Here is an 18,299-nt window from a genome sequence, read left to right as displayed (position 1 = left end):
ATGTACTGAGCAATAGTTACATATGACACTCCAGTGCGTGACATTATGGAGTGAACATAGTAGCCCCTAACATATAGGGGCCATGCTCACGATGTCCAGACATATCCAGGGTGAACACTGGATGACAGCAGTGAGGTCATGTAAAACTACTCCACTCAAGTCAAGGAGGTAATGGAGTAACAGGTCATGTGTTGTGATCACTCGTATAGGCATTTAAAGGAATGATACATTAATGAATGGTATTAATGAGTGTATGTTTCCAAGTGTGATGCAGGATGGGGAACTTATGTGAATAAACATGGGGCTGTCTGTAAAATCAGGGACATATAGGTATTAAGGTGGAATGTTTTTGTGTGTGTGTGTGTGTGTGTGTGTGTGTGTGTGTGTGTGTGTGTGTGTGTGTGTGTGTGTGTGTGTGTGTGTGTGTGTGTGTGTGTGTGTGTGTGTGTGTGTGTGTGTGTGTACTGTTATGCAATGCTGTACAGGTCTTAAAGTAATGTGTGTTTAAGCACAGTCGGGGTTTGTCAGTGGCCACTGCACACCATTTGACATCCCCCCTCTAGCCCACCAACCCACATTTACTGCCTGCTATACATACCCCCATCACCAGGTCACATAGCAGAGTTGGTGTGTTGGTGGCAGTGCACAGAAGTGTGTGTGTGTGTGTGTGTGTGTGTGTGTGTGTGTGTGTGTGTACTGTTATGCAATGCTGTACAGGTCTTAAAGTACATTTCTTGTTTTCCCCCACAGGTGGCGAGAGGGGTCAGGGCACATGTTTCAGACTGTCATGGGGGCGTAGGCACGTATGGAACTATACACCAGACAGGGCCTGAGGTTGCAGAGGGCTGATCTCTCATCTGCAAGTGACAACTTCTATGAACTTTCTGGTGCCCTTCGTGATTATACTGAAGTCATGGATATATGGTTGGGTGAGATGGTGGGCCTCATCAACCATGGTTTGTCCGTGCACGAACATGTGGTGGGTGTGCAGTGACGGCTGCATGGATGTAGACCAGCAACACCAAGAGCTGGCGGTCAATGTGGACATGCTAGGACACCAAGGCGCTCATGTAGTGGCAATACCAGTCCCAGCACTGCAGGGGGGCACTGTTCACACCACACCAGAGCAGGCCATGTGCACATGGCCCTGGCCAGTCCAGGAGGGACCTGGTTCTAGCGGACATCAATCATCATCAGGGGAGAGTAGCACATCAAGGCCTGTACCTGGATGTGCCCATGGAACCCCTGGCAGGCACAGTCCGCGTATCCATGGCCGGAGGCAGGGAACTGCACACCCTGCCAGGTATCGTCTGCAGCTGTCCAAGAAACACCTGTATAGGACAGTCACATGGCAGAACTGTTTGCATGCATACCCACACACTATATGAACACATCTAGGCCAACCACATACCTACACACACCACATCACCACATCCATTTCAATTAATTACACCCCTCACCCACACACATGGTGTCAAATGTATGGCCCACCCTCGGTCTCTGGCAAACCATCAACACACCCTGTGCATATGATGATACCTGAGCCACATTCCTGTCATCCATAACATCGATGCAGGGACAGGCTAATATGGTTCTGATGCACATGGTGACTGTACTACAGTGTACCAATGTACTGCTGTATAACATGTTGTCAGGAGTAATGTTTAATGCATACATGTCAAGTAGTATAGCTGTCCAGCCATTATGCATTATAGATGCTAGTAACACTGAGTGATTGCTGTCTCCATAATGTTATCCATTTGTGTTGTAGGTGTACATGTGTCAGCAGGAGGATGGTCTGTAGTCATATTTCATAAGGGGTATGGCACTGTGGTGACACCATGGCTGTGACATATCCTGGGTACAGTTGAACACGTCACAGGTTTGTATAACAGTTACTGCCTGTGCCACATGGACAGATGACCCACTAGGACATGTATAATCAGCAACCTGATGTAGATCCATCCACATACACACACACTCTTACTTGGCAACACTGGGACTAGACCCCTACCTAGGTATGTAGTGCTACTGAAGTATGTGGCTTTCATTGCACACACCACACAGCATTTAGGGTGAGGTGTGTTCCAGGTTACATGTTACATGCAGAACATCCCCAGACATGTATAGTATGGTAATGGGGGATGTAATGGTTGTATATGGGCAATACATAGTGTGACATACCATCATGTGCACATTAACAGACACATAACAGGCAGATACACATCCAAGAGACCTGGGCCTATCGGTGCTAACTTGTCAGTGTGTCCAATATGTTACAGGTAGGCTGCACACAGCACATGCATAACTGGGCTGGATTGTGGTATCAGTTACCTGCATGGTTGATGACAGTGGTTACCATACAGTGGTACATGAGACATATATCTGGTGTACCATGGTGTAATGACAGTGTACACAGCACCCACATCCCACAGTGGATATTGTGCTCAATTGAACCCATGATGACACTCTAACATACTCACCATCACACATTGCCCATGACTGTGATACAATCCATTGTGCATCCCAACAGTGGTAATACAGGGATATGCATCTAATGCACATGCCACAGGCATAGCAGGGTGTTGCATTGTCATGCCTCACCTATGGGCAGCAGCAATACTATCAGTACTAATATGTGGCAATACACATTGCAATAGGAGTATGTGGCTTCAGAATGCTGTACCCTACAGATATAGAGACATGCTCACATATACACACTTGCCAGAACTCAGTGGGTATCCCATGCCTATTGACCCATTTGTACAACACTGTTGTGCTGGTACTGCAAGGCTCATGTAGCCATTAGGGAGAGGAGTGTAACAGGGTACATGTAATGTCTGATACAGCAGCAGCCACATCTTACTATGGCAATGGGTGTTGCAGTGGTTGTGAAGGCCCTCATGGTATTCACAACTGCAGGTGTACTAACACACAGACACTGCTATCCTCAGTAATGCACGCATACACATGTGTCAGTAATGGGGTGCATTGCTGCAGGTGGTCATAGGTGTGTACCTGGCTATTGTCCACGGAGAGATGGGTAGTGTAGGGGATGTGTGTACAGTGGTATCATGACACCCACCATATGCCAGCAGGCAATCTATCGACAGACACCATTGTGGTGACCCTCAGGGTGAGAGTGACATGCATCAGCCAATCATCTGGGTGCCTCCTGCAAATGGCCACTGAGGGGATCCAGTTGACATGTATGCAACATGTATTACAACACATGGTTAGTGTCATTGATGGAGACCTGCACCCAAGCATGTTCTGTTGACTGTGGTAGTGTAGTGGAGGTACCAATGGCATATGGTGCATACAGGGTTTTGTCTCCTATATGTGCCAGTTATAACACAGCTGGGCAGACATGTCAGTGTCAGTCAAGCATAGGTTGCCTGTACGTATCCAAGCTGGATACCTGCCATCTGCACATCTGTACAGGGACTGACAGACATCATCTTGGCAAGTAGCTATACAGTAGGATGAATGTGTTGACAGATAGATGTCTGACACCAATATGTATGCCACTGCTACATGTTGGAAGCCCTCACTGATATGTGCTGTACAGACAGTAGTCTACAGTTACTTTCCACATGTCAGATCATTATCCAGTAAGGGATATATACAGTGACACAGTTCACACATCAGGAACACAACAGTGAGGCCTCAGAGTCTAGCTATGCCTGCAGGTGTGTTTGTTGTCCGTACTACATTTAGCAATCTACTCTTGCCTGGGAAAGCACTGTCAACAGTAGTACCGCCATGATACACTACATGCCAGTGTGACATCACGTAACCTGGGTTACTACACTTGTATGTAACACATTCATATGTATAACAGTGCTGTACAGGTCTTTTATACTTGTGTCCCAGACATGACACTCACACCCCTAGCTACTGTAATGACAGCACATAGATGCATGTATTGTACATGGCATTACATTCACTTATTACAGATGTGATTACCCTGCTATGTTATCAGACTGGGATGTGAGCACTGGTTACCAGGGCTGAGTAATGCTTAGCAGGTGTCAGCATTGCTGCAATATAACAGCTAAGCAGATTTGCACACTGGTAAGTGAAGCCTACACAGTGTAAGCACCCGTATATTTAGTCGCAGCTTAGTACCACTTAGCTTTGCATAAACCCATGCAAACACATTTATGACATCTGTAATAAGTGAATGTAATGCCATGTACAATACAGGCTGTTCTATGGCAGGACAAATTATTTACATGCCTACCTGTTACACTTGGAGTTCCCCAAGGATCTGTTCTTGGCCCTCTTCTCTTCACCATCTTTGTTAATGACCTGCCCACAATCACCCCCCATGCCACATGCATTCAATATGCAGATGATTCGACTATCATCAGCACTGCCTCCAACCTGGCAGATCTCACTGCTTCAACCCAAGACACCTTCAACCTAATAGAAAAATGGTTCTCAAGTCGACAACTAGTTCTCAACCCCAACAAAACAAAACTACTTACTTTCTCACCCACTAACAAGACTCTTCCCCCCACCTTCTCTATTACATCCTCCAATAGAATCACTATATCACCAGAAGCTCACACAAAGCTATTAGGTGTTACCATTGATAACTCCCATAAATTTGACACCCATTTCAATCTTACCATCAAAACCGTCAATAAAAAGCTTGGCTCTCTCTATAAAGTAAAACACTTTCTCACTCCTAACGCTAAAATTACAATTGCCAGCACACACCTACTATCAACTCTTTTCTATGCCTCCCCCCTCTTTACAAACCTAAACAAGACAACCCTTAACAAACTTGCTTCTTGTTACAATCACATAGCTAGATTTCCCACAAATTCCACCTTTAGAACGCACCACTGCACTAACTTGAAGCAACTAGGGTGGTTAGAGTTTTCCAGCCAACTCCATTTCAACCAACTCAAAACGGCTCACCAGATACTGTATCACCCAGAGAAAACACCAGCTCTGAAAAACATCATTCACCCCTATATTAACCTGCAATCTTTACGCTCCTCCAATAAGATCTTAGCTCAAACTACCAAAGCCAATAATTCTGCTGGGGATTCTCTATTCTCAAACTTTGTAGGTAAAATGTGGAACTCCCTACCTAACATGCTCACCTCAGAACCCTCACTCCTACAATTAAAAAAAAAAGCTTAAACCCCATCTCAATACTCTCTGGCAATGTCCCTGTTCCAAACCTGATTAACCACTATCATTTACCCTTCTCTTACCTCACTATCCTTAACCGCTTTTTAACAAGGCTCGCCTTTGTAACTGACCCTATGTTTTTTATATGCTGCTGTTGTTTTTTTTTTCCCAAGATGTGATGTATCTTTATATTGTATTTAGAACTCAACTATCTTCCTTTTTTTTGCATTAACAATGTTCATATGTCTGTTATGTACTTGGAGCTTTTCTCCCCGGGCCTCCGATGAAAATGGACATGTATCCAGTCGGACTCTCCCGGTTAACAAATGTAAAATAAATAATAAATAAATAAATAAATAAAACTGCTCAAAACTGCCTTAAACACTCTGTATCCAACAGCCCTTGTTTTGCTCAGCAACAAAATACACAGCCCTTGCAAGTCTTGAGCCCAGGACCCTGTACACTATAGTCACAACAGTTAACCACTACTCCATGACTGCTGTGAAGACAGTTGTTGTTTTTCTAATATATCTGTCACTACACATATTGAATAGTATTGGACAATTACTTTCACTTCCACAATTGTGTAGTACTTGTTATTGATATTACTGTTTCATCACATACGTTGTTATATCTAAATATTCACATATCAGATACATACGGTGAGGTACATCTGGGAAGGTATACACAACCATGATGTTTACACATGACAGGAATATGGATATGTACATATGCATATGTAGATATATGTCTACATGTACATATACATATATATTCATACATATGTATGTTATGTATGTCTACACATCTGTATAGTGCATCATATATATATATATGGCAATTTTTAGATCTCTCTCTCTCTCAGTATATATATATATATATATATATATATATATATATGTATATATATATATATATATATATATATATATATATATATATATATGTATATATAGATATATATATATATATATATATATATATATATATATATATATATATGCACATCCTATGTGTACAGATATACCTGTTTATGTCGCTATATATGTAGATATCTATAACTATATGTGCATACATATCTAATCAGATAAACCTATTTATGTCGCTATATATGTAGATATCCATAAATATATGTGCATATATATCTATATATCTGTATATGTGTAGACATATATTGCTATTTGTATGTATATATTTGAGTTTGTATATATATATATATATATATATATATATATATATATATATATATATATATATATATATATATATATAGGTCTACCTGAAAATGCCGACAAGGAGAACTCAAGAAGATCGACAATGGAGAAGACCGACAGTTGAGAATCCCGATGCTGAGAACACTGACATGTTAAGGTAAGTGCGCGATGGGTGTGGGTAAGGTAAGTGTGCGATAGTGATGGAGTTTAGGTTTTGGGGCGGGTTAAGTGAGTTAGGGTTAGGGTGCAGGTAAGGTAAGTGTGTGATAGTGATGGACTTGAGGGTTAGGGGCGGATTAAGTGAGTTAGGGTTAGGGTGTGGGTAAGGTAAGTGTGAGCTAGTGATGGACCTTAGGGTTAGGGTTTGGGTTAAGGTTAGTGCATAGATAGTTGTGTTTGTAAGGTTTAGTGTAGGTTTATAAGTTTTTGGTGTGCTTGTGTTGTGTGTGTGTTTTTTGGGAAAGGTATTTTTTTTGTTGTTTGTCGGGATTTTGGTTTATCGGGCATGTGAAGTTTCACGTTTTTGTACTTTTCTTATTTTTCAGTGTTTTCGTGTCGGTTATCTCATTGTCGGCATTCTGCATTGTCAGCGTTTTCAGGTAGACCCATATATATATATATATATATATATATATATATATATATTTATTTATATATATCCATATATGTATGTAGATATGTATATGTGCATATATATCTATATATATATATATATATATATATATATATATATATATATATATATATATATATATGTTTACCATATGTCCAGAACATGGAGTGGAGTCCTACTTCAGCACCAATAGTCCCAACCTCTTAGTGCAAGGTGAGGTCATGTATGTATTGCAGGTATATATGTAGACTGTTGCTACTATAACAGGGGTTGTCTTAACCGACATGTGTGTAGGAGGTCACATCTGCTTTTGACATGTATGACATTGGCTACTGACAGACATCCTAAGGACATCATAGTATAGCACCACTGCTAGCACAGCAATGATCCTGTGGACTACAGCACAGATATGACCAATATATGTAGACATTCTGGCATTCTGTGGTCAGTCCAGAGGTGTACACAGATCCCCTTCACGTGAGACATGTGGACCAAGCCTAACAATGTGGATGTTAACAGCCATGTACATGAGTATATCACGTAAATACTGGACTACATATGCCCACACAGTTTATGCATTCACACACGCCAGTCTATCCTCAAGCATACTACCTGGTGGTGCAGAGGTCACATGGCTACATACTACCCAGTAGTTAGTGATATACGTCTGTAAATAATCCCACTGCTTTGTGAGAAATGCACAACAGTTATGGTGGCCTGGCAGCAGTATGTCTTGCAAATAACTGGACATAACAGCTACACTGGTTAATTACATTAAGCTGCTAGGCATGTCACAAAGTACTGTGCAAACTACAGGCTTACTGCCACAACACTGGACTACATTTTGTATTGGGGAATACACATGTACCTGCAAATATAGCAGGCTCTAAATGCATGTCACAGCACAGAGTAACAGACACCTGTGAGAAAGTGCATACCCACAACCAATGTGAACACAGCCACAGCCACATATGGTAGACAAACTTAATATGACACTATATGGACTGTCTGATAAACACCATCCTCATATGTGCCACTCACACACTAACCCTACGTGCACTGGGTCACGACACAGTGTGGTCCGATGCCTGTCTGTGGTATGGGATACGTGTGTGTCTGGCCCTACAGACATGTGAGCCAATAGGGTACCATACACTGGAGCAGCATGTAACATTAGATAGAAGAGGACCAAGAACAATGGCATCTATCACAGTCTGTGCACAGCCCAAGGTACATATGTGCAATACACATACTGTCAACAATCACCATAAGTACACAGACCCCAGTACTGTAGACACAACAGCAGAATGCCCAAATTATGTCCTCAGAAATAACCCCTACTATACATAACATGTCTAACAGTTTGATATCTGACTGGCTTGTTATCAGGTAGGATGTCAATAAATAATGGTGTACAGAACATATGCACCTCATGACAGACTTGTGGCTGGAGCCACAAACACTGGGCCAATGTTGGCATGTTGCTGTGATAACTTCATACATTTACTGTCGTACCAGGGTTTATTGTGACATATGTCCTATGAGGGATATGAAGTCAGTAACTCTCATGGCTGTCACCATGTACTGACTGCAATCCTCAGACTATGCTTCTGCAGTTCTAAGATAGGTGTTCTGTGAGTAACACAAGAAAAATAAGGCTCCACACACTGCTCAGTCTGCAGATAACCCTACAGGTGGGAGTTTCCTCAAACACAAAACACTGTCATAACAAGGTATTAAATCATGTAGACCAGCCATATCCACACACACCCTGTTAAACCGACATTACTCCAAATGGAGTAGAGCAACACTTCCATTCTGTAGTATGTCTGGCACACCCCCCTCCTGTCTGTTGGCCTGTTTCCACAGTGTTTGTTGTTAGAAGTAAATCCCTATACCATCTGTGATGCTGTTTGCCAAACACCAAATTGAGGTCCTGCTCACAGTGAATGAAAAGGCCCAACACCTACATGATGTTCCTAGATACTGGAAAGTGTTTCCATGCAATTGGCTATGGGAAGGTTACCACAGCTGTTTCACATGCAATCAGTGAGAGGGGGACTACAATTCATGCAGAGGCCCTCAGCTAATCATGAGCATCACTTACAAAACACAAGCTGCTGCCTAAGCAAAGCAGGTGTACTTCTCCACATCCACCAGAGAGGGAGAGATGGAGAGACAGACAGAGACAAAGTAAGTCACGGTGGGGGTGGGAGAGTAAAACCTAAGCATGTTTGTGTCACGCACCTACCAGTATGGGGTTTCAAACCCCTGACTGACTATGTATTGATATCACATGTCTATGCAGTTATTGCATGCAACACATAGCTTACATGTTGGTGAGCTGTCCAAAGGTATATTTGATAGTGAGTGACATCTGCAAAAGTGATATAGGAGCGTTGAGGTAGGTGTAGTACATGTGCCTGTCCACATGAACAGGTGTCAATGTCAACACAGCCACACTCTCTCAGGGACTCACACACATTGACACAGTTGGCAGGGTCAAGAATAGACTTCCTAACTAGCTAGTTTGCAACAATACAGTAATGTGCAGTTATCACATGCACCAGAGGGGTTATCCGGGTGATATATGGGCAAAGGGTATGTGAAGGTGTCTGAAATCAGATGGCATGCTTCAGTAGGCCAATGGGAGTTATAGTGAGTGTGAATGTGGTCAAAAGCATCATACTCCACAGACACAGACAGAGGGTGCCAGTACTGACATGCATGGGTGCATTGCTTCACAAGTGTGTAGTGATTGACTGTACCAGAAGGCTGTACAAGGCTAGGTGAAGGGTATACCTTGGCATCAGGCCACATGGCAATGGCCTGCAGTGTGGCTCATGGGTGTTGTTTCTGGATTGCCCCACACAGGTGGGTATTGTACTCACCATCCAGTCACCTGGGTTACTATTGTGTGTGGCCAGTGCTGTGCAGTGCTTGCCATGTATGTGTCCTATAGTCCATGACATGGACGGTGTCTGGGATGTGCACATGTCCCACATGCATGTTCAGTGACATGTGAAACTGTACCTGGGGTGTCTGGCCCATGTTGTGTACACAGATTGTTATCATCAGATGTGCCAATCCTGGCCTCATGTGGTGGGAACTGGTAATGGACACCAGGTTGACCCTGCACCTACATTGATTGCATGATACAGGTATTCTCTGGTGTCAGTGGCATCTGTCCATACATGGCATGTGTTTAAGGCATGGTATGTCCTTTGTGGGTCACATTTGATAGCACCACAGTTGTTGCAGGTGTCCAGTGGGGGAAATAGTAAAGGTGCACTGCCTGCAATTATGTGCCTTTTGTAGTGTTGGGACAGGGTGCCATGCCCTCTGTAGTCCACTGCAATCACACCATGGTTACTATCTGTGTACAATATGCAGGGTACTACCAACAAAGTGGTTGTTGTCTAGGCAAGTGTGTTTGTGTATGAGACATGGGTTGAGAGTGTTCTCAGGGTAATACAAGGGTTGCTTAATTTGTTTTCCAGGCCTTGAAGTCACATGTAGGGGTATGGATTGGCACCCCAGCCTCTCGGCTATTTGACATCTGTTATCCTTGTAAGGTGGGCATTCTGACATATAATAGGCCCACTATATAAGAAATTTGCAAAACCCACTCCAGAATGAGTCCAGTTGCTACACGCTCACAGCCACCTCCACACAGGATGCAGACACACACACACAAACTTGCCATATCTGGGATTAGAACTCCTACCTAATTAGTTTATCACACTACAGCATTACGCAGTTATAGGATGCACCACAGAGATTATTGGGCTATTTTTTCCCAAAGGTGTATTTCAAAGTGAATGACATCAGCAGGCTTGCCAGAAGAGGGCACTGGAGGCTGTAGTGACTGTGAATGGCCTCAAAAGCATTGCTCCCTACACATGGGAACTGACACACACACACACGTACATACACACACACACACACACACACACACACACACACACACACACACACACACACACACACACACACACACACACACACACACACACAGACAAACATCCACACTTGCCATGTCTGGAAATAGAATTCCTACCTAACTAGTCTATCATACTACAGCATGACAGAGTTATAGGATGCGCCATGGAGATTACTGTACTATTTCTTCCCCAAAGGTGTTTTCCACTAGGAATGACATCAGCAGGCTTGGGAAACAAAGGCAATGGGGTTGTAATGACTGTGAATGGCCTCAAAAGCATTGCTCCCTACAGAGACAAACAAACACACACACAAAACATCCACACTTGCCATGTCTAGGAATAGAACTCCAATCGAACTACTATATCATAATACAGCATTACACTGTTATAGGATGCACCATGGAGATTATTGGACTACTCTTTTATCAAAAATGTATTTCAAAATGAATGACATCAGCAGGCTTGCCAAAGAAGGGCAATGGTGGTTGTATAAACTGTGAATTTCCTCAAAAGCATTGCACCCTACACAGACAAACATGCACACACAAACATCCACACTTGCCATGTTTGGGAATAGAACCCCTACAAAACTACTATATCACACTACAGCATTACGCTGTTCTAGGATGCACCATGGAGATTTCTGGGCTACACCTTCCCCAAAGGTGTACTTCAAGGTGACTGACATCGGCAGGCATGCCAAAGCTGGGCATTTGAAATTGTAGTGAGTTTGACTAGCCTAAAAAACATTGCTTCCTACACAGACAAACACACACAGTTGCCAGGTCTGGGAAAATAACTCCTACCTAACTAGTTTATCACGCTGCAGCATTATGCAGTTATAGGATGCACCACAGGGATTACTGGGCTATTCTTTCCCCAAAGGTGCATTTCAAAGTGAATGACATCAGCAGGCGTGTCAAAGTAGGACATTTTAATTGTAGTGAGTGTGACTAACCTAAAAAGCATTAATCCCTACACAGACAAACACACACACACACACACACACACACACACACACACACACACACACACACACACACACACACACACACACACATATCTGGGATTAGAACTCCTACCTAATTAGTTTATCCCACTACAGCATTGTGCAGTTACAGAACATACCACAGAGATTAACGGGCTATCTTTTACCCAAAGGTGTATTTCAAAGTGACTGACATCAGCAGGCTTGCCATAGTAGGGCAATGGGGAGGCCAGTGTGTGTGCATGGGCCATAACCCATTCATCTAGATGTAGACACACCACACTCAGACGCACACAGGTTTATATTCCACAGGTACATGTATACAACTGCTGGATGACTACTGCCTTGTACAGTCATGTTGCACACTTACCACTAGCAGCACAGAGTCTATAATTCTGAGGGATTCCAGAGGCAAATGTCTATGGTGGGTGGCATTTACACATCATGTGATTGTAACAATTTGGCTGTGTGCTGGGTGGGCTAGGCCTTATGATAGAAGGCTCTTTGTCACTGTCACTCTCTTCCACACATCTATGTATTTGTACATTTGGCATATTATAGTGTGTTGTCCTTGGATATATGTGTGTACATTCCTAGCCAATGTGTGTGCAAAGCTTGACTGGTGCATACTGAGGAGTGTATGCACTATCATCTGCAACTCTCCAGATATGTATGATCCACTGTTGTTGTCAGATATGGGCTTCATTTTTTTAAGTATGGGAGCATGCCCAGTATGGCCTTCTGTATTGAATGTGTGGATCCATTCCAAGTAGATTGTACTCCAGTGCAGACTTTTGTGTTCTACACCTACAGCTAACAAACTGTTTCTGCAGCATATCTGCAGATCAGTTGACAATATGGGGTCAAACTGGGCAAGGGATAGTGGGTACTGTAGGTAATTGTGTTTGCTGCTTCTACTACATGGTCCTGGTGCTAGCAGAGATATTCACACATGTGTACTGTTATACACTGTGATATTTTATGTCATCGAGTACTGTCAGGTAGACATTTTTGCTCGCAGTGATGTCCTGGGGAACACAGGGTGAATGCAGCTGTGTCCAGGATTGTGGTTGAATGCCTACATATTCCTGCAAACTAATGCCATTCTGGAGGAGGAGATGCAGACACTTGCTGTTGGGTCTGTGTAACTGGTTCAGCACCTTGGTTCAGTGGTGGCAGAGGATCCCATACTTGTACATCCATCAACATGACAGTATGGCCTTATCTTGCTGTGACAATACCTCACAGCTGTACAGATTCACACTGGTTACCCAGAGGCAGGGGTCATAAGTCAGGACATTACCCCTATTGTGGTTTATGAACAGGTTTGTAGCCACCCATTCTTGTGTTTGCAACCAGGGATAGTATGTACACACAGCTGTGTTTCAGACTTCACACATTCCATGCTGCCCATGACCCCCTATTATTCTATCCTCTTCAATACATTATGCAAACATTCTCTGATACTTTCCCTATAGTTATTACCTCATCACAGCAGTGTATTGGTGTTGGTCCACAGTTCATGCAGTGGGACATGATGGACATGTTACTGTGGTTTGTCCATGTGGCCTTGCATATGGGTCCTGTGGACTGTGTTATTTTGTTATTTGGGAGTCCATGACATAACATACATTGACAGTGCATGTGAGACACAGGCCTTTGGCAGAGGACTGTAGGCCATTTGGTAGTGATTCTGGACAGCTGTAGTAGGCTGTTGCATTGTGTCAGTCCTACAGTCCCAGATTGCAATACAGTATATTCCCCCTGGGGTGACAGGTTAGGTGTGCTAGGTGTTAATGCCAATACTTTCTGCCAGTATTGATCAAGTGGTGTGGATGCTGGCAGGGTGCTGCTTACAGCTAGGGACACACCTGCATAGGACACCTACACTGCATACTGCATTCTTTCACTATTGCCATACACAGATGGGGGGTCATAATTTACCCATTCCCAACAGCAGGGATAAGACTGGAAAGGTACCTGTGGGTGGTGGTTGGGTAAGCTGTGTGCATTTGTGCTGTGGACACTACTTGCATATTACTCATAGATATGCATGGGGCATTCCAATTATGGTGGCTTGTGCAGGGATATCAGCTTTTTCTCAATACATCATTCCTATGACCTTTGTAGTCTGCAAGTGTTTGGCCAGATGACATCGGTATTCCCTACTACAAGCCCAGATAATGTGCTGCAAACCTGTATGTACAATTTCAAGGGTGTGTCCATTTACCAGGTTACACAATATACACTGTCTGTCTGGGGTACTTTTCCCTGTGTACTGCTTGTATATCTGGCCCAACAGTCATGCCATGTCCACCTTTCAGATGGTGACACATATTACCTCCATACATTTAAAATGGCTTACTGCTAGAATGTGTTATACTGGGGAGCATTGTGTTTCATACTGCAGTTATGAGGACTTGGCCCTATCATCGGCAGTACTGGGCAATGGCCATCAGGACAACCCTCACCATGCATACATACTGACCACTCTTACACAATATGAAACACACACCAACCTAATACATGCATACCTGCATATTGTACAAATGCTACAATCTATCCTGCTACCTTGGCCACCTCAGGTAATCTGTGCTCCACTGGTATTATACCTACACATACATGTTACTACATTTCTACATAGGACTGGGGGGGGGGCACACCTGACTGTTACTACATGTCTACATTGTATTTGGGGGCACACCAGACTGTTACTACGTGTCTACATCGGATTGGGGGGCACATCAGACTGTTATTACATTTCTACATAGGATGGGGGGTGCACACCTGACTGCTACCACGTGTCTACATAGGCATGGAGGGCACAGCTGACTGCTACTACCTTTCTACATAGGATTGGGAGGCACACCTGACTGTTACAAGGTGTCTACATTGGATTGGGGGGCACACCAGACTGTAACTACATTTACATAGGATTGGGGAGTGCACACCTGTTACTACATGTCTACAGTGGATTGGGGGACACACCTGACTGTTACTACATTTCTACATAGGATTGGGGGGCACACCTGACTGTCACTACGTGTCTACATCAGATTGCGGGGCATACCAGACTGTTACTACATTTCTACATAGGATTTGGGGGTGGACACCTGACTGTTACAACATGTCTACATCGGATTGGGGGGGCACACCTGACTGTTACTACATTTCTACATAGAATTGGGGGGCACACCTGACTGTTACTACATGTCTACATAGGCATGGTGGGCACACCTGACTGTTACTACATTTCTACATAGGATTGGGGGGCACACCTGACTGTTACAACGTGTCTGCTTCGGATTGGAGGGGGCACACCAGACTGCTACTACATTTCTACATAGGATTGGAGGGGCACACCTGACTGTTACTACGTGTCTACATTGGATTGGGGGGGCACACCTGACTGTTACTACATTTCTACATAGGATTGGAGGGGCACACCTGACTGTTACTACGTGTCTACAATGTATTAGGGGGCACACCAGACTGTTACTACGTCTCTACATCAGATTGGGGGGCACACCAGACTGTTATTACATTTCTACATAGGATTGGGGGGTGCACGCCTGACTGCTACTATGTGTCTACATTGTATTGCGGGGGCACACCTGACTGTTACAAGGTGTCTACATCGGATTGGGGGGCACACCAGACTGTAACTACATTTACATAGGACTGGGGGTGTGCACACCTGTTACTACATGTCTACATTGGATTGGGGGGCACACCTGACTGTTACTACATTTCTACATAGGATTGGGGGGGCACACCTGACTGTTACTACGTGTCTACATCAGTTTGCGGGGCATACCAGACTGTTACTACATTTCTACATAGGATTTGGGGGTGGACACCTGACTGTTACAGCATTTCTACATCGGATTGGGGGGGCACACCTGACTGTTACTACATTTCTACATAGGATTGGGGGGCACACCTGACTGTTACTACATGTCTACATAGGCATGGTGGGCACACCTGACTGTTACTACATTTCTACATAGGATTGGGGGGCACACCTGACTGTTACAACGTGTCTGCATTGGATTGGAGGGGGCACACCAGACTGCTACTACATTTCTACATAGGATTGGAGGGGCACACCTGACTGTTACTACGTGTCTACATTGGATTGGGGGGGCACACCTGACTGTTACTACATTTCTACATAGGATTGGGGGGTGCACACCTGACTGCTACTATGTATATACATAGGCATGGGGGGCACACCTGACTGCTACTACCTTTCTACATACATTGGGGGGCACACCTGACTGTTACAACACATCTACATTAAATAGGGGGGCACACCAGACTGTTACTACATGTCTACATAGGATTGGGGGGACGCACACCTGACTGTTACTACGTGTCTACATAGGCATGGGGGAGGCACACCTGACTGTTACTACATTTCTACATTGGATTGGGGGCACACCTGCCTGTTACTATGTGTCTACATAGGCATGTAGGGGGAAACACCTGACTGTTACTACAATTCTACATAGGACTGGGGGGCACACCTGACTGTTACTATATGTCTACATTGGATTGGTGGTAGCACTCCTGACTGTTACTACATTTCTACATAGGATTGGGGGCACACCTGACTGTTACTATGTGTCTACATAGGCATGTGTGGGGCACACCTGACTGTTACTACATATCTACATAGGATTGAGGGGCACGTCTGACTGTTACTATATTTCTACATAGGATTTGGGGGGCACATCTGACACTTGTACACATTTGCTATAACTGTACTGGTATGTCATGAACTCCATTTCATTCTGTATTCTAACCTATCATGCTGACTAGAGGCATATCAGTGTACTACAGGCCTTAGGTTTGATTGACCTGCATATCAGTTTCTGACATCTTACCCTTCAGAACTAACATCCCACTGCCTGACCTGATGTAGTCTGTCTGTGTAGGCCAGGGGGGGTTACCCATAGCCATCATTCAGAGGCCTTAGCACAGCCTTTGTTTGTGTTTGTCTACACCTGTCCTGCTGGCTGAGACTGTTGTTGGGTATGTGAGCCTCCCTGGCTGGCATGTTTGTGTCATATGGACACACATGTGGCCCAGCACATTTCCTGCAGTGGGTTTTGTCAACATGTGTAGTACTGGCTACTGTGGTGACACCAGTATTTGTTACAGATTTCATGCTGCCACTAAAAGTGTCTACTATCTGCTGGCATCCCATTCAGCCACCCGATTCCCTTGCATTCTCACATCCATACCATTGATACAAGTAACAAGACACACTACCCCATTCTGCAATTGGTAAGAAGAGTGACTTACCTTGTGGCCGTGCCAGTATTGAGGATGGTGCTGGAGGGTTACCTATGTTGGATGCACATAGTACACTCCCTATAAATGGTTTGGCACAGGTAGTGTCATGTTTGGCATCCCTTTTACTGTATGTGTGAGTCAGAAAGAGGTGCCATTCCCTGGGTCTCTACTGTGTCAGTGTATGTGCTATGTGTTGCCTCTTTGTCAAGGCCAGGGCATATGGGGCACATCTTCTTCTGCCTACTGGAGCAGGCTCAGGTTGTTCCTCCTCCAAGTCCCTCTGTGGCTGTGCAAGCCTTGGCAATGGTGGGGGGTTGTGTGGCCCTGCCCCGTGCTGTTACTGCTGCAGCTGTTTACTCAGGATCATACTGTATAGCATGGCACATACAATGACAATTTGAGTACATGTAGCTGGTGAGTACTGCAAGGCTCCACTGGATGTGTCCAGGCACCGGAACCGTGACTTGAGCATCCCAAACACATGCTCTATTATAATTCTGGTCTGTGTGTGTGCCTCATTATGGAGTTCTTGCTCGGGTGTGTGTGCATTTCTGATGGGTGTCATCAGCCACTGCTCCAGTGTGGAACAAGCATCCTCCACTAGACGACCGTAAGGAATGCCCCCACTGGCAAATCTCTGGTACAGCTGCATCAGATGCCAGATGTGGGAATCATGATAGCTTCCAGGGCAGCCAGCACAAACATTCATTATAATGCCCTGGGCATCACACATGACCTGTCAGTTGATGGAGGGGGAAGCCCTTGCGGATGATATAGACCCTACCCCACTCACCAGGTGGTGCTTTGATGCATATGTGCGTGCAGTCTATAGCACTCACTACCGCAGGGTATTCTGCTATTTGGTGGAAGGATGCATATTGCTGGCCAACGCCTCACGGATGTTGGGGAAATATACGTGCTCACCAGCATATGCTGACATGGCATCCAGGAACTGGTGGAGTACCCTGGATGCTAATGCCTGTGAGATACCCATGATATCCCCAGTTGGCCTTTGGAAGGTACCTATAGCTAGTATTCTTAGGCCTACACATACCTTGGAATCTACTGTGGTGGGTTCCCCTCTGTTA

The sequence above is a fragment of the Protopterus annectens genome, chromosome 3.part1 (genome assembly GCF_019279795.1).
Source record: "Protopterus annectens isolate FY-2018-M chromosome 3.part1, PAN1.0, whole genome shotgun sequence".
Classification (NCBI taxonomy): domain Eukaryota; kingdom Metazoa; phylum Chordata; order Ceratodontiformes; family Protopteridae; genus Protopterus; species Protopterus annectens.
This window is presented reverse-complemented; position numbering follows the sequence as displayed.